The sequence below is a fragment of the Cavia porcellus genome, unplaced genomic scaffold (assembly GCF_034190915.1).
Source record: "Cavia porcellus strain 051 isolate PalLab524CR breed Dunkin Hartley unplaced genomic scaffold, mCavPor4.1 scaffold_10, whole genome shotgun sequence".
In the NCBI taxonomy this organism is placed as follows: domain Eukaryota; kingdom Metazoa; phylum Chordata; class Mammalia; order Rodentia; family Caviidae; genus Cavia; species Cavia porcellus.
This window is the reverse complement of record NW_026947493.1, coordinates 67000584-67019309: the sequence shown is the minus strand read 5'-3', so window position 1 is coordinate 67019309 and position 18726 is coordinate 67000584. Positions and strand designations below refer to the sequence as shown.

General features: G+C 41.1%; 1 long non-coding RNA gene across 3 annotated transcripts in view; it reads left to right on the top strand.

Moving 5' to 3' along the window:
• The window catches only part of LOC134477915 (uncharacterized), a 189716-nt gene that overhangs the window by 61866 nt on the left and 109124 nt on the right, over positions 1-18726 (top strand). The gene's annotated exons all lie outside the window — the stretch shown is intronic.

Below are 18726 nucleotides of genomic sequence, written 5' to 3'. Positions count from 1 at the left end.
TTCAGCGACTGGACAAGTCCACTGATGAATACAACACCACCAGGACCCAGTCGCCTTCAACACAGATGAGAATTTTGGGGGTATTTTAGATCTAAACCATAACAGCCAGGAGTGTTTCCGAACCTGGGTCTGTGGCAGTAAACAAAGCAGACATTTGTACTTTCCTAACTTGCATTCTATTTTGCAGTAGGAAAGACTAAGATAATAAAACATAATAAATAAATGAATAATGTGCTAGAAAGTGATAAAAGCTGTGAAGAAAAAGAAATCTTGGTTACAAGGGGTTTGCATTTTACATAGACAGCAAATGTCACTGGGAAAGTAACATTTGACAAAAGATTTGGAGGACAGGAAAGACTGAGGTCTGAGGCCATTGAAGGGAAGAATGTTCCAGGAATAAGAGAGTGAAAGCGTGGCTCTCCTTCTTGGCTGCCATGTGTTTGGGGACAGGGAGAGGCTGGTGTGGTGAGACTGGTGGTAGGGAGTGGGGATGTGACTGAGGAAGCAGCAGAAGCCGGATTGTCCTTTGGCCCGTCAAAGTAAGGTTTTAAAATTGTATTTATTTATAAATTAATTTGTTCACTACTCGGTTATTTACTTGTAAGGTATACTGCCATAGTTGTTGTATGGGGTTGCTGCCTGTCACACTTTCCCGAGGTGAGCCTTATTCATACCTTGGTACCCATCAATCCCTAGAGGAGGAACGAAGGGCAGGGCTGCTGCTCTCTGAGGGCTCCTGCCCCGCTGAGGAAGCAGCGCTGACTCAGGAAGTCAGCGAGGTGGTTAAAATTTTCATAACCCACAGTGGTCCAGGTTTTATTCAGCTTTGCCACTGCTTCCTAAACCCATTTTCAGCGTGCTTCAGAGCAGTGGTTGTGAAACTTGAACATGTATTAAATTAAATACCTTGGAGATGGGTTCAAATGCAGCTCTGATTCAGTCGGTCTGAGGAGGGGCCAGAGCCCTGCCTCCTGCCATGTTTCTTGTTAAGTCAGAGCTACCAGCCTGGGTGCCACATCTTGGGCAGCAGGGCTTTAGAGTTGGCTGACAACTTTCCTCTCTGTCATCTCATTTTAATTTGGATCTTGATCAAAACCCTGAGTTATTTGGTTCATATATTATCATCTTCATTTACAAATGAAGAAACCAAATCCCCAGGGTGAAATGACCTGATCATATGGCCAAATAACAGCTATGACTTGAATTTAGTTCCTTGGCTGTGAGACAACAGCTGCCCTGATGGCTTTTAAGTTCTCATACATAAAAAGCACATGCTAATTAGTGTTTTTGGCTGGTGCACGTGTATACACACACACACACACACACACACACAAACTGTGGAGGAAGGGCTGCTGTGGAGCAGGGGTTGGGGAGGATGATAAAGCCCCCCTTCCCCTAAGCTGCAGCTGCCTGGAGGCCAGCCTTGGCACTGGTCTCTGGAAGTGATCCAGACATCACAACATGCCCTGGAAATGTGCCTATCTCACGTGCAATTCTGGCTCCACCTTCGATGTCAGCGTGTGCTTCACATTTGCTTTGCATGTGAGCTAAACTGCGTTTCATCCACCTCTGAGGCATTCTGCTTCCGAGTTCTTACCCAAGTCAGGGTATTTACTGTCAGGCTGCAAAAGATTGTTCTCCTCGCCCAAGGAGAGCTATGTTCTCAGAGAGGAAGCCCATCGCTTCCTACTGAGCCCCAGCTTTCTGGGAAAAGCAGAAATCTTTGAAGCATTTTCAACCAAATCCTTGGAGAGGTAAACATATTTTTCAGCTGCAGGATTCCAGGTTAGAGAAGTGTGTCCCCCACTTGTTTACAAAGCAGCACAGCAGCTGTTAGGAGGCCTCCGCCCCCACTGGACAGACAGAGGCATGTGGAAGATGTGCCGAGCCCCACACAGTCTGCTTGGCGCCCTTCCGGAGGAGCTCATCACCATCAGTCACCAGCAGTGTAGGGAGCTCAGGGGCACAGGGATAGCAGATGAGACATGCTTGGCTTCTCTGATTCCGTTTCGTTGTGCTTTTTTTTAAATTAATTTTTAAAAAAAAAATCTAGCTTTCTATAGATGATGGGTAAAGAAAACCTCTTATGTGCAACCCTCAGATACCATGCCCTGCTTCCTGTTCCAGAGTCAGAAACCAGGTTTTAGATACAGGTATTAGTTGCATGGATATGTGGTGAAAAGCATTGGTTAATTACTTCTCTCTGTTCATGCTTCAAAGGCTAGTTACTGTCCTGTATCCTCTTTTTTGTCCTGAAGTCCCCTTTGATCATACCAGGTTGCACCGATTGGTCCTTCTTCTAATTCCAGAACAGAAAGTGTTTTCACTGCTCATTAGTCATTTATCCCACACTGCTTTGTATGGTTAAGAATAAGAATAATGATAACAATAGCCGACATTTACACATTTACTTATGGGTTAGTATTACTATCCCTATTTTAAAATGAGAAAATTGGAGCTGGGATTATAGTTCAGTGACATTAGTGCCTGCCTGGCAAGCGTGAGGTCATGAGTTCAATTCCCAGTACAAAAAAAGAAAAAAAAAAAAAGGAGTGAATTGAGGCAGACAGAAATTAGGATTAGGGTTTCCCCAACGTTATATAGCTCAAAAACCAGACTCTACACTGGATGGAGGTGGATTTGAACCCTTTTAAGTATGTAACAATAATGCCTTTTCTATTATACTGGGATAGTCATTAGTAACAGTCTTTGATAAATAACAATATTTAATAAATATCCCCCATGTGGTTTTAGGTCAGGCCAATCTGACTTTGACATGGAAAGCTGAATTCAATATTGTAGGCACTAAGAACTATATAAGCCTGGGTCTACTTGGGGCTATCTTTGCCCTCAAGTATAGTATAGAGTCAGTCTAGTAACACAACATAGAAGAGGGTAGACAGATGGAGTTACATGTTTCTAAAGGCAGATTAGAATGCCTGAACTCAATTGGGCTTTATTTCTAGAATTTTCAATTATAAAAACAAACATATTCCCTACTTTTTCTTGTGATATTTTAAAGACTTTTCTTCATGCAATCAAATGGAGTCCTTGTAATATAACCTATTAAAACATGAAATTAAAAAAATAACTCAAATTGAAGCATATGACATCTCTTCCTTGAGATAATAGACCGGTTGCCCAGAAATGCTTTGCTCTTATTTTTTGTCTAGACTGGTATTGCCCAAAAGTACTTCCTGTGATGATTAGAATGTTCTAGAAATGGTGTAGCCCTACACTGGCCAGTATAGTAGCCATTAGCTCTGTATGTACTATTGAGTACTTTAAATGTGACTAGTATAACACAGGAACTATATTTTCAATTTGATTTACATTAATTAAACAGGTAAATATGGCTATTAGCTATCATATTAGACAGCATAAAACAATCCATCTTTGTACTTCAGCAAATACAGACCAGCCTGATGACTCTGATGCAGTAGGTGGCATGAATTACAGCCCATTTGGTTTTTGTTTCTGATGGTTCTCCAGAACCCATCTATGATTCTGATGGGCCCCAGAGGTTCATTTCTATGATGCCAAAGCCCATGAGTTCTCCATGTATGAGATTTAGGAGAGTAACTTGCCTAGGTCTTCTAATAGCAAATTCTTTATTGGCTCTGTTAGTATAACATCATTTAAGGGAAAGTTTTTTTTACTTTGTAAACATGGCTCTCCCATTCTGGTCTGTCTATCCTGCATGAGACTTGGTGTGAGAAAGGCCTGGGAGCCTCAGCTCCTCATGGTCTAGGTCATGTGACGCTTGTGGTAGAAATGTATGAAAAACAGACACATAAATATTCAGGTATGCTCCTATTTATCTTAAAATTACTCATCTAAATTTATGGGAAGGAGGCAGAGACAAATCATAAGATACTAATTTACCTAAAATTTACCTACTCATAAAGACCCTTTGGAATCTGAATTTAAATTCTGATTTCATCCATTAGCAGATGTAAGATACCTATTATTCATGCTTCTTAAATAGTGAATTATTAAAATTGAAAAATAGGAGTAGTGGTGTCTATGTCCATTCACTATGGTGTTATAGTGAGTAGTGAGTGAGACAGTACATGAAGACTTGGTGGAATGCCCAGGACCTTCTACCATGGTTACCCAGGGGTCAATATTGTAAACAATCCAGAACCCAAGCTGTGTTGATGGGTTCTGTAACAGCTTTGCACATTGTGAATCCTCAGTAGCCTGCAGCAAAATTTCAGTGTGATGTCTGGCTGAAAGTTTGAATGAAGTTCCTTTCCATACATTCCCTAGGCTCAAGTGAGACAAATAGAGACCTCAAGGGTCAGAGGAGAGTCTGCTTGGCACCATTACTGCTTTCCTTCACTATTCGGGAGCTTCTTTTTTGTCTTTCAAGTATGCCAAGGTTCTATCCAATAGGGTTTGAAAAAACTCCTTGCTTTTACAGTTTTGAGGACTGAAGTCCTAAACACCTTAACAATGAAATTAAGCAATAGTTCCCCTAAAATGCTGGGGTGGAGACCACATTTCCTATCTAGTATGCCTGGGTCGTGTTCAAAGTAGGCAGGAGTTCAGGAAGCATTTATTCTACAAATATTTACCAAGCCCATCCTACTTTTCAGATATTGTGTTGGCCACCAGGGACAGAGCAATGAAAAAAATAGGCAAGGTCTGTTCCACCCTTAAGGGAGACCATAGTCTACAGATGTCACCTTATCGCTAAGCATGGGAATTTCTAGGTGCTTTGTTTTCAGAATACTCACCTTCTCATCAACACAACTCCTGTGGTGAAGCCTATGATATGTAGACATAGTTTGAGAGAATATGATTCGATTAGGTACTGAAACTGTTGTTTAATTTTTTAATCTCTTTATGCAAAGGGAGTATTCATATGTTCAAGTAAAATAATTTAATGTCTGAACTCAGGTATAATGACCTACTTTTCATGAGAGGGAGAGGAACTTTAGGTCATATTTTCACATATTTGAGACCCATACTTTGTCAGCGGATTTTATCCACACTGGTCTATAACACTTCAAATGGGAATAGAAATGACTATCATATGTAACATTGGGAATCAGGTTTGTTGATATCAAGTATGTCACCAGTGAGAGCAGCCACTTAAAGTTTTTATTCTGCAAGCATCAGTGTGGTGCTCACCTTACACCAGACACATTTTCTGGATTTTGGAACCTTTGAGGTTGCTTGCTTCTTAGAAAAGAGGCTGTTTACAGTGATGTAAAAGCAGTAGACTTTTGTGAATTTGCATGCTATCAAAAAAATTCACATCTTATGGTCTGGTCAGGCTTAACTCCATCATAGGTGATTACAGTATGTAAATGAAGTCACTCAAAAGGGATGAAAACATGAAAGTAGAGATTTGTTTTATTTACTTTTACTGTAGCAAACATTCACGAAGTCACACGCACCTAAAACCTAAAGATGACATAGATAATGTACTTTTACCTGGATTCTCTTATTCCTCACTATTTTCCTGTGGCTTGTTGCCATTTTAAAGATGAGGATTTTATAGTGACCTGTCCAAGAAGACTGGGGCTGTGTTGCAGGTGTATTTGTCCCCAAACATATTCTTTAAACAATTCCACCTGACCGTGTGATCATATGGCCAACTTTCCGTATTGTCGCTGTTAATGTTTTGTCTAAGCTCTCAGTAAGTTTAAGGATCTGCTGTGGGGCAGGATGAGAATCCTAGATGCTAGCTTTAATTCAAATTTAAGCAATTTGTTTTCAGTGTCTTAACCCAACTGTTAGTTGCTTTTTCTCTTTACCTTTGAATTTCGGATAAACTGGGTTGAAATCACTAGCTTTTACATCTGGTTAATGTTCATCTTGGTTGATGTCCCTTATGATCCCAAACTTTCTTCTCTCACCTCTAATTTCCTTCCTTTGAAAGTTAGATGAATCAAATCCTCCACATTTTTATAGTAAGTGGTGGCTTAAGGTGTGATGGGTGATCTCATGTAGCCCTTAAGAACATTCTATGAGTTAGATGTTAGTGCCCCACTTTTATTATGAACAAACATCCCCAGAGCTGTTACTTATTGTGGACTTGTTTTGTGGACATATCCTGTACCAGGACCCTAATGCTTTCTCCAGTCCACCCTGCCCCTCAGTTTGACTGAGATATGCGGCTAGGAACAAAGGGGGTTCTTCTTCAGCTGGCCAGCTCTGTGGGTTCAGTGCTTTTGGGCAGGATAAATGCTGCAGGGAGCAGTCTTGGGCCTTCAGATTGTCTGGATCATTTGCTCCCACTTACTAGATGTTGGCAACGTCTGCTACTCATGGCAGCTGGAGAAATGCTTCTATGCGTGTGTGGAGGCCACCTTCTGGGATACTGTAGTCTATCCCTGTGAAGAAGATTAGGTTATCCCTAGAAATGGGGCCTCATTTTTAATCTAAACTGGTTCATAGAAAGGTGGTATGCACATAGCAGTTTCTACTAATGTTAAAATGGAACCATGAAATAAAATGTTTAGAAAAGAAGAGTGATTGTAGGGAACGTTAGCCCCCACCAGCCCGTTTAATAATGGGTCAGTGGAAAGCCAGGGTTCCAGAGTCATTCTCACTTCTGGAATTAGGCTGTAGTAGAATCTGAGACTACAGGGAAAACACAACAGGGAGTGGTGCTTTGGGAAACAGCAAGAGGGAGGGGCCAGCATTTGGTGAGGACATCATTGGGTGAGGCTCAGGGGGCTCTGAAGAGATCCTTGTCTTGGGGGCAAGTAACTGCATACTCTTGAACAGGGTCCCCTGAACATGCAGAATGGGGTGCTGGATCAGTGGATGGCTCACTCCTCTTGGCCCTGTTCTTTGGTTTAGGGGCCTTCAAGGTTCAGAAACGCTGCTTATTTTGTTTACTGATATTTCTTAATACTTTGGTTATTGTGTATAGTTTAGCCAGCTAATGATTTCCATATTTCTCAGCTGCTTCAGCCTGAGTCATCTTTATCCCTCAGGAGGAAGGGAAGTCAGCGCCCATGATTTGATTCTGTTTAGAAACCACAACCTTTGGGCCCATGCTCAAGGCCTGTGCTGGCCTGTTTATTCCTGCTGGCAAGTTTCAAGGCCTGGATGAGGAGGATACAGTCTTAAGTGTTAGTAGAGTCAGATGTGCTCAGTGGAAACAGTCTGGCTGACTCTCAACAGAATCCCAGCCCTCTTGGCTCTCCTCCAGAAATCATGTCTGCTAGGATTTCTTCAACAAATCTGATAGTTGCTGACTTAGAGGACTTGTAGGCTGCTTCTGAATTCATGGTGATGGTCCTAATTCCAGACACAAATTCCCATTGACAGTAAGTGACTAGAAATGTATTGAAAATGCACTTAAACCTTATTTGTAAACTCTGTATGTATGTGTGTGTGTGTGATATAGAAAGAAATAGAGGATAATAGAAATAGAGAAAGCATATATTGTATGAAAGTAATTTATTTTGTATTAAGTATTTATATTGGTAAAGGCTAGGTATCCGTCCATGATTGCTTTACTTTTAGCCATGAAGGTGCATCATGGTGTGAATGAGAAGAAAAGTAGAAAAGATGAAAACGAAGAGATTGGGGTCCAACTGTCCCTTCTGCGGGCGCAGCCCAGATGACTCAAGGATGTCCCACTAGGGGTCCGTCTTCTAAAGCTTCCACCACCTTCCAATACCATCAAGCTGGGGACCAACCTTTAATACATGGCATTTTGGGAAGAACATTTCAGACTCAAACTATTGCAAACGCCCAAATTTGAAGTCTTTGCCCAAGACTGATGATCCTTTATTCTGTTGCCCCCTTCCCCCAAGCTCTGCCAAGACCATGCTTCTGGTGACTGGCCTCATTTATGCCATGTACCTATGTACTCATGCCACGTACCTGTGGACTTTGTACTCACACCTGTCCCACACACCTGGATATTTTTGCCCCATGCCAGATCCTACCTGACTTTCCACAGCAAAGAAACTTGATCATTTCTCCTCTAACTAGTAAGACCTTTTTGTTCTGATCATATTGTGGATTCTTGCAGGTGCCTATTATTTTGGGTTACATTGTGTTTCTACCTCCTAATTTATATGTTTGAATTATAATCCCTAGTGCCTCAGGATACATCCTTTGCAGAGCTAGGATATTTGCAAAGATAACGAAAAAAAATTAGGATCAGGCCATTAGGGTGGGCTCTAATCCAATACAACAGGTGTCTGGATAAAGAAGGAAGATACGAAAATGGACTTGCATAGAGGGAGATCACCAGGTGAACATGAGGATGGCCAACTATGTGGCATGAAGGCAGGCCCGGGGCAGATGCCTCCTTCTCAGCCCTCAGAAAGAACCCATTGTGCTAACATTTTATTTTAGATTTGCAGCCCCCAGAGCTGTGAGACAATAACTACCTGGTGCTTATACCACTCAGTCTGTGGTACTTCGTTATGACAGCCCAAGTAAATGAATCGATGGTCCGTCTGGTAACCTGTCAGTTCCTTTTCTTGACCTTTTATGTAGGACTCTCAAAGATTTAAAGTTTAGGGGTGTGGTAGCATGAGGGTTTCAAGTTCATGTTCAGTTTTGGCAACTTAGCGAGACCCTATTAAGATAAAAAGTGAAAGACAGGGCTGAGGGGGTAGCTCATTGTGAAGACGTGAAGGCTCTGGCTTCATTCTCCAGTAACACCAAAAAATAAAGGTTCCAAGTGCACGTGCTGACAGTTACTCTTTCTGTACCTAACAGTGTGTTGCTACTAATATGGGAAACTTTACTTCCAGGTCCACACTGCACATAATTCTGCATCTTGCAGGTCTCTCTGCTTTTTTGGGACCCATGTTTCTGAAGAGTTCTTAGGCTGACGATGTCCACATCTCTAGTTATGGGTTCAGCCTGGTCTTTCCTTAGAGCGTAAAGCATTCAGTCACTCTCTTGAGACCATCTTTTCTTCGTCTCCGAGACTTCCTCCTACCTGGAGTGAGTGAAAGTTCGCTGTCCCTCAAATTCCCTCCAGCAGCAGCAGTTCCCAGTGAGTGGCCCTACAGCTGCATCCTGGAGGGTGACAGTAGGCCAGTCATGCCATCAGGGCCACAAATCAAATGTAGCTGATTCCTTGCAGTCAAATGCAATGTTGTTTCTTTTGCCCTCCTATGAGCAAGTGGTCAGAGCCACAATTACTCCTGATGGCAGGTGGCAGGTGTACATCACATCTTGACATTAGCTTTTAGCTATATTTTTTATAGCTGCCAGTGTGCTCAGTCAAATACCTGTCCGTCATCACAATCAGACAGGTCTTAATGTCTCTGCATTACAGAGGAGGACCTCGGCTCCCTTCCAGCCCGTTTATTATGGTCCCAGCGTAGCATTTTATCACACATTCCTTACACATAGCCTCCTCTCCACCACCACGGAAATCTTCCAAGTTGGCAGCTTTAGTGTCTACTGCCATTAATCTTCACTAGGCTGGGATCACGGGGCAAAGGATGATTTATTGCAATTACCTGTTACAGTGCAGAGCTCAGGTGAGCTCGGCTCAGATGCATTTACTGGGCTCTCTTCCATTCTCCCATAGCCAACGAGTAAAAAACAGGTCTGCTTTGTTTCCAGGTATATCTGCTTTCACTTAGCCCCTCAAATGTTAGTTAATTAACGGGGAAGTGGAGAAATAGATTTAGATAACATTAAGGTTATGTATAAACATGGCAAAGCCTGGCTGTTCAGAGCCAGAACTGACACTGACTTTTGACAGTCCATTTAATTTCTTTGTTGTTTCTGCATTTTAAGAAACATCCAGAGGAAATTCAAAATTGCACTTACCTGACACTTTCTGCACCATCTGTTCCAGGTGATTAAAACCAATCTGCATATAGTGGTGTGTTTCGTTTCCAATTTCTCGCTCCCTGGGATGGCAGGGGGCAGTCCGTGAAGTGGGAATAATGTGTGCTTGGGCTCTGCAAGTGAAGGAGAAAGAAAGCGGGTGGAGAGAAGGGGGCTAAGAAAGGAGGAAAAAGCTGCATGGTAAACTCTTTGCAGCAGAAATAAACGTGTTCCTGAAAGCGGCCCATTGTTTTCCCATTACCTGCTTTAATGGCAACTTCTTGTCTGCTGGAAGTTAAAAAGCCTCAATACTCTCATGTCCCTCGCCTGGTAGAAAAGTGGCAATTTTCTGGATAGATTAATGGAATTAAAAAGCTTTTTTGCTTTTGCATCCAGGATCTGATCACTCTCAAGTTTGACATAATCGGTAGAAGACACTATTTGGTGTCAGTTATAAATGATAAATCATTTGTACTCTACTGGGCAGAGTAGAGTTGGACTAAGTGATGAAAAATCCTTTCTGAGTCCTTGGGACACAGACAAAGCTAAGTCTGGGATTGTGCTCTCTTAAAGAGATGGTATTGTGAAGGAGAGGAAGGCTTTGCCCTGGATCCCAGGTGAGGTGGATATAACATTGGCTTCTAGTTCCATGTCTGCCTACTGTGGTTTGTTCTTCTAAAGTTTTGCCATTTAGTCTGCACATAGGGTTGCTAAGAACCACACGGACAATGGAATTCTGCATTGCCTCCACTATAGTACAGCTCCCTCAAGCATTGGTGAAGATTCATTTCCTTTGTGTTCTGCTGCCAATTTGGCATCTAGGACTTCATAGAAGATGGTGAGGTTACAAAGAGCCTGCAGCTTGCCAGTAAGACCTGGAGCTAGTGGACATTCCATTCTTCTGGGTGTTTACTGGCCTCATTTTCCCATATCAGTATTCCGATACAGAGAGTTATCCTTTGTGGTATATTTGAGAAAGAAGGAAGGGATGACTGCCTGGCACACTTGCATGTCCACACTTACTTTCATATGTTCTTGGGATATATGGTTGTGGGGAACAGCAAATTTCACTAGTTAGTGATTACTACTTAGATAGGGTTTCCTAATTTCCATTTTAGGGAAAAGGTAGTTGAGATAGGGAAATGTTTTTGTCTTAAGCATTGAAAGTGGAATCTGGGCAAAGTTCAGTGATTTCTTAAGGTTGTTGAGCTAATAAGTAAGAAGATGGGCACTGGACACTGACAGGTAGATCAGGCTGCTTCTAAAACAGCTTTGGTGATCACTGTCTCCTGAAATTTCCTTGTGTAACCCATTTGATTGTTGGCTGGACCTAGAGACCATTTTTTAATGACTAGAACATAGTCCAAGTGCTACAACTTCCTTCTAAGATCAGATTACACAAAGACTGAGCTTTCTGTCCCGTCCCCCCACCTCTGGCTCAGATGGTGCCAACTACCTTGTGATAAGCTGCCCTGTGGAGAGGCCCATGTGGCAAGGATCTCTGGCCAATATTCAAAGAAGCAAAACCCCTCTGAACAAAAACCTGGGAAGAAATTATTTTTGGCAACATTGTGGCTCTAGCTCAAGGTCAGAGCATCTCAGTAAGCTGGACACAGATCCCTGCCCCACAGAAACTAGAATGTCATAATTCCTGTTGTAAGCCATTATATTTTGGGAGCATTTTGTTACACATCAATAGATAGCTAATTCAGCAAGGAAACCATAAGCACACAGGAATCTTCCTAGAGTTCCGTTTGCTATAGAGAGGAATTTAGGCAAAGGTCCATTTGTCTTGGAATCTTATGAAGAGTTGTACATGAAGTCAATAAGAGGTAATAAAATTTTTATAAATATGAAAGGCAAAGATACCATCCAATGAGAGAGTGTCATCCATACTCTGGGTAGGATTCTAGTCCTTTAGTTACTGAATTACAGAAATTTCTATGCAGCTCAAGGACAACAGGTGGAGCAACATGTAATCACTTGGAAGACTAAAGGAAGAGAGTAACTCTGAACTGAATGTGTCCACATTTTAACAGTCAGAATGGCCATAGTGACTACTTCCTGGTCACTAGGAAGGCCTTGGCCAGTCTAAAGGAGTTGGTTTGGGTAGCATTATCTGAATCAGAAGGCAGAGGTCATGGAGAAAGGGAGAGGGTGAACCCTTTGTGTTCTTCCTTCAGACTTGCTTGGGAGACAGTCTTGGGCTCCAGGACTCCAAAAGGTCATAAGCAGCTGCCTTGTCTGTTGATCATTAGGAAGTGCTCTACTTCAAGTCCAGAAGGTTGGAGAAGAGCGAGTCCCGTAGCTGGAAGCCCAGGTTGTACTGTAACACCCTTTCCTCAGTTCTCATGCATTACTGTATATAGCTTCTCAGTGTGCAGGAGCATGGGCCAGGGGAAGTTTTGGAAACATTCACCTGCGTGCTTGAACTGGGGAAATCATAGCTGCTCCTTGCTTTTGATAGAGCTAGGAAAATTGGTAAATAACCACGGCCCAAAATTCCTTTACTAAATACCTTAAAAACGACGCGTAGGCAGTACATATCAGGCACATCAAAGGCAAATAAAAACATGTTTTAGTAATAACATGGTATCCTGAAGTTTCCTGCTTAACCTAAGTGTTAAGTTAAAAGAGGCAAATAGGGGTTTTGAAACACAATTTTATACTTAGCCTTCTTTTTCTTCTCCAACAGGCTCTTGGACCATTTCTTAGGTTAGCAGGATTGGCACAGTTTCCCTTTCAGTGAAAGGCGAAACTTTAAAAATAATTGTTAACAGTTGTCCTTTATTTGCCCATCAACTAGGGGGTTTCTCCACACATAGGACGTGTGCCATGTTGAAAGTGTAAATATTTGAAGGATTTTCAACCTGCCCCCTGTGGCAAGGATTGGTGCTCAGTTTGGGTGGGTGGGGAAGAAACGAGGTGAGAAGTGGCCTGAGAACACTGATTTACAAGGGGATAAAAGACCCAGGGTCACCTTCCAACCTACCTGCATGGGGACATGCAGAGCTCTGGCTAGGTGATCATATATCCACACAGAGATGGCAGTGGGAGCCCTGTGTCAGCATTCATCGCTTGCACCCTCAGCCTCTGAGTGCTGTGGCTCCCCATCACTTGGAACCCCTCCCTGTCCTCCAGCTACTCAACCCCCACTCTAGAGCTCCTGCAGCCCCACAGCTTCCTGGATGCATTGTACTTCCACTCCATGGGCTGAGGCCTCGTCTCTGTGCATCTGCTCCATTCTGTTCTGACTTCTCATGGCCCCCCTCCTGGTGCTTTTCATTTCCAGCTTATTGTTTAAAACTGCTCCCTCTACACCTACTCCCAACTAAAATGATGTCTTCCTGTTCACTGTGGCTTCACTGAATGCACCTGCCATGCAGAGATGTTTGGCTTGGGAACTGGTCAGCTGGCACTCAAATACCACCTTTTCTTCTTATTAGCTACATAGACAGGCACATCAGTTAAACTTGCTAAGCCTTGGCTTTCCAAGGTTAAACCGGAAACTTCTCTAGGTCTGACCTGTCTTTTCCTTAAAATGGGATTTGATAATCCCTCACTCACAGGGTTGTTCAAAGGATTAAATGACTTACACATATAAATCCCATGCTCCTTTGCCTTTATAATTGATGCATACAGGTGTGATTTATTACTGTGAGTTCTTTCAAATGTTAGAGAATTTTCTCTCCTGACCTCCCTACTAAATAAGTGCCACTAGTATTCTCTTTGCTTAAGTTACACAAGAAGTTTGGCTCTTCCCGGTTCATAGGTTCATATGTTGATTGAAGGAGATGTTGGATCTAGATTGGAATTCAGAACCTGCCTCGAAAATCCCTTTAGATGATGAATGATTTGTTCCTGCTCTCTTTCACTCTTTGCTCTGGCTGAGAGCTGATAAAATGGTTGTGTTTCAAATGGTTTATCTCTACCAAGAGGCAGGTGAAGTGGAAAAATCAATGTAATTGTATTTAGCAAGATCATCTGTTGTTAGTTTTGACTCTTCCAGATGTCAACAAAGCAGGCTTTTAAATACAATGGGTCCTAATAGTAAGTCTGAAAGCAAATCGTACCTTAGAAGAGATCAAGAATCATTGCTAGCAGAAGGATCGAAAGACTAAAAAAAAAGGATCAATAGTATAACTAATTCAACACACAAATAATAATTTATATTTCTTTTTAGAATCTATTTGATTCATACATTGGTTCACGTGAAGAAGTTAAGCTCCAACCATTTGAAGAGTGCATATTATCGTACTGCATCTGCGACAGGCACAAAACCATTCCCTACACTCATATTTCCTTTTCTCCATCTTCATGCCAGAAGTGATGTTACTTTTAGGAAGCTCCCCTATAAGTCTCATGTGCTTTAAATACTTTCTTGGTGATCTGAATACAAAAAAGAACATTCAGTGTCTTTTCTTATACTATATCTAAAATAATTGCTCAAGGAGTGTAACAGCATCCTTGGCTTGCTCTGCTATGCAGTGTAGTCGAGTGAGCACTGGAGATTACTTTGGGCAAGTTACTTTAGACCTCAGTTTATCAAAAAAAAATAAGAATTCATGAATTTACAATCTATAAATAATGCTGGGCTGCAGAAGGAAGGTATGAACCAACAGAAAATTAAGGAATAATAGAAAGAAAGACAACCTACCATAGAAAGTTCCTGAATAAAGAGGTCACTATTCAGAATTAAATAAAAATTGTTGCCACATTATAAATTGCCTTGCTATGTATGGGACTGGCAACCCAGAATTATGTAGATATTGCTTGGTCTTTGCTTGGCCCACTCAAGTTCATATGTTTAAGGTTAGAGGACTAAATCCATCTGAATCCAGAACCTGACTTGAGGGTCTCTGATGATGATGGAAAATTTAGAGTTTCAAATATACTTTGAACTTCTAGTATCTATAAATTAGAGAATTTTAGATGAAAATGAGATAGATATCTGCTTGTGCTTATAAAATAAGAAAATCTGGGAACATCGTGACTGCTTTTCCACCAGTAAAGATTAGTTGTTTCTGAGTAACAAGGAATGCCTTAGTCAGAAGCAAGAGTCTACAGTTGTACCCAGCCCCAGATAGAGCAATTTGTATCATCTCCTACCTCTGAGGACAAGTGCATTTTCCATCCATTTTACGACTCATTTTATTATTATTTTCCTTTACTTATATACATACTGTATGCTTGCTAATTCTCTGCTCTAGATGAATACCACATAGACATTATTTAGAAGCTTAGAACTAGCATACCCAACAAAGAAGAAGATCTATTTTGCAAATAAACCTATGAGAGATAACTTGTGATCTGCTAATAGAATTGGGACTTTAAATGCTATTTTTGGGTCTTGATACAATTTAGTTATTGCTCCTGAACACATGAAAGAGTTCTTATAACTCAAGACTTTTTAAGAACAATTATATATGTTTGGAGAATACCTTTTATGGTACATGAAATAGAATGCCTAGATAATTCACTTGACTCTCTGTAGTACCTAACAGTGCTTTGTGCTTGGTATTGGATAAGCACATCGTATCTCATTAGTGTCTCCTAATAGTCCTGTGATACTATTGTGATAAGCATAATAATATTAATATTGGGTAAGATCCAGTATTAACCCACATTTTATAGATGAGGGAGAAAATGGAACTAACAGCATAATTAATTGCCTGTATCACTCAGCTGACAAAAAGCAGAAATAGAATTCTCAGCAAGTGGTCAAACTCAAGATCTCCTTTCTTAACTATCACTTTCCGTGAGGTCGTACCTGCAGACAGGAAGAACTAGTATTTGCTCCATGGCGTTTCACGCAGTCTCCTTAGGTGGCCAACTTGTGAAGAGTGAAATGAATATGGAGTATAACCTCTCTTAGGGGATTCAGTGTACCACGTGAAACATGTCCATACAGATTTCCCCTGATACACAAAGCAGCGCAAGAGCTCATGTCCTGCTGACTCTGGCAGGAACAGGTAGAGGCACTGCCTGAGCTTCCAGCTGCTCCTCATTCATTGACAGTCATGGTAGACTAGCTTCTGGAGAGGACAGACAGAATAGATCTCTCGGTCCTAGGTGGGACTCTAATATCATGCATAGTATCTGGCAGCTGTTGGTGTTTCGTAGAGTAACAATTTGACCTCTTCTGCCATGAAATGTGCCAATAATCCTGGTGCTACTCATTAGGGAGAAGCCACTTTATGGTGGAGCGCACATTATCTCTGTCTGTTTTATTTACCTCATTCCACAGTGCTGACTGACTAATGGATAGCTTGCTACACAGAAATTTAAGCACTGCTGTTCTTAGTCTTGCTGTAAATGTGGGAAGACTCATGAGTTTTATTGCTAGATTAGAAACCAGGGTATCGTTGTGATTATGAACACAGTTTTAGGAGATGAATGGACCTGACTTTAAGTTCTGTCTTTGGTTTTAGTAGCTGCATGCCCTTGAGCTTGTTGATCAGTCTTTCTGGGTATCACTTTTACCATTTATAAAATAAATATAAGTACCCACTCCTTTAGTATTATTGAGACGATGATGATGATTAAATAAGATCCTTTAAAATTACTCTGTGGAGTAACTGGATATATGATAAATATTTTAAAAAATTTTAACTTTGAAATGTGATTGAAAATTTGTATGTCTCTTTCACCTGTTATCACAGGCTCTGGTAACCAGATGGCTTTGATTTCAAGTCATCCATAATAGTAACACTGTCAAATTAATAGCTTTGTAAAAACAAATATTAACATACTGAGCTACTTGTAAAGCACATCTTGATTTTAGCTATAAACTATGAAAAGATTATATTTTAGAATCATAGGTACATTATTCATCAATTCTGAGATATACGTGGTTAAAAAGACTTTACTCTTCTAGATGTTATATCCAAAGAAATGAACTTCATGGAAGATTTTGTTCTTGCCATTTCTCTCACAAAGTGTTTGCTGTGCCTTTGTCCTGTCTGTTTCACACACTGAGACTGGGACAGAAAAATACATGCTTTTCCAGGTTATGAACTCTTGGGTAAGTACCTTCTCCCTCGGAACCTCAGTTTACCATCTGTAAAATGGGCTGTCATCTGCCTCAGGGACTACAGCAAGCATTAAATGTGATTACATAAACAAGTCACTGAACCTTATGCCTCACCCAGAGAGGGAGCTTGATATATTCTTGTCTGCTTCCTCTTGCTTTCACACAACAGACTGTGTGCTACATGAATTAGAGCTAAATGACTTGTACATGAAGGAAGTGGCATGGGATGACATGGAACATTTCTGAATAAAACAAGAATTAGACCACTGAGAATTCTCAGCCTGTGTATTTAGCCAGCACTCATTGTGTAATGAACAACAATGTGACAAGCTGGCTGTAAAACCTCCCAATTAATTACGCTACCCGATGGAGGGTAGCTGAGAAGGTAAGTTTCCAGAAGGGTCTACCTGGATCAGCAGAGGAGGGGAATGTTCTGATAAAACCGTGAATGTGTGGAGGGTCTGTGAGGCCAGAGCAAGCTTGAGAAATAGTACCTGCCTCTTCCAAGAGAATCGGGCTCTTCTCTCTTTTATTCGACCATTACTTTTAAAGATCTTGTGTTAGAGTCTCACTTGGTTCTCCTTTTACTGCAAATTCATTTGTTGATACTTAATTATCATTTGATGAAACTTAATTTGTTGAAACTTAGTGTTAAGAGATAGGGCTTTAGGAAGTAAGACACATAGGCAGAGCCCACTTGAATGAGATTAGTGTTCTTTTAAAACAAGTGTGTGGAAGCTGTTCTTTTCCTCTAACATGTGGAGACTGAACAATAAGGCACTGTCTTAGAGGAGGAGAGCAGGCCCTTACCAGATTCTGAATCTGCTACTATCTTGATTTGGAATTTCCAGCTGCTTGAAGTGTAGGGAATAATATTGCATATAAATACTCAGGGTAAGGTATTTTGTTATAGGAGCCCACAAAAAATAAGACGACTCATTTTATGCCAGATATTTTCTAAGGCTAGGCATTCACTAGTATTATAAGAGAAATGTGGTACTTGTATGGAGCTTCTAGGCTAAAGAAGCGGACAGATAATAAAGTGCACAGAATTATAACTAGATAAGTGTTATAAAGGGTAAGAGAGGGGCACAGGAATAATAGAATATGGGTTGATCAGGGAAAGCCTTGCAGTAGAGCTGACATCTAACCGGTATAGAAAAGCTCTAAAAGACAGGTGTGTCTTTGACTGAGGGAACAGGAAATGTGGTCACTGAGTTGGGAGAGAGCTTAGGATGTAGAGGACCTGAAAATAGGTCATTGGTAGTGACAGTTACCAGAAGGAGAGTCTCTTCTCAAACAACTGATAGACAATAATGCATGGAAATGAATCTAAAATAATTACATGATTATAAAATACTTGAACTTGCAGGAGAACATGTAGGAAGTGACATGTGCAATGAAGATGCGAGGATGGTGTCATCTTTCGCTTCTCGTGGTGGCGTGTTAATACATCCCCCCCACCTGCACTCACTCTGCTGTGAATCAAAGCAAGCTTTGCCTCTGCAAATGTGAAGGTGTGGAAAGCATGTGGGTTTGGTTTCACCCCCTGGTACTTGTTTTACTTGACTCTTTAGAGTGGTCACTGGTTCCTGGAATTAGACCAAATCATCATGCAAACTGAACCAAGAAGTGCATGCGATTTTCTTCCAATACTGGGAGATTTGAAAGCATTTTCATTTACTTTTCACTGAGTGACCAGTAATCCTAAGGCAGTGTGTTTAGTAGATATTGGATAAAAAAGAAGCCTATGGAAAAAATAAGTTGGGAAAACTTAGGGGGAAGTTTCTAAACAATGTTTAATGACTTTATTGTGAGACTTTGTGGAACCTTTCAGAAGCTTGGAATTTCTCAAATGTTATAATGAATGTTTCTGTTAAGGTAAATATCAGGCAAAAATAAAAGCTTAACAATATTAT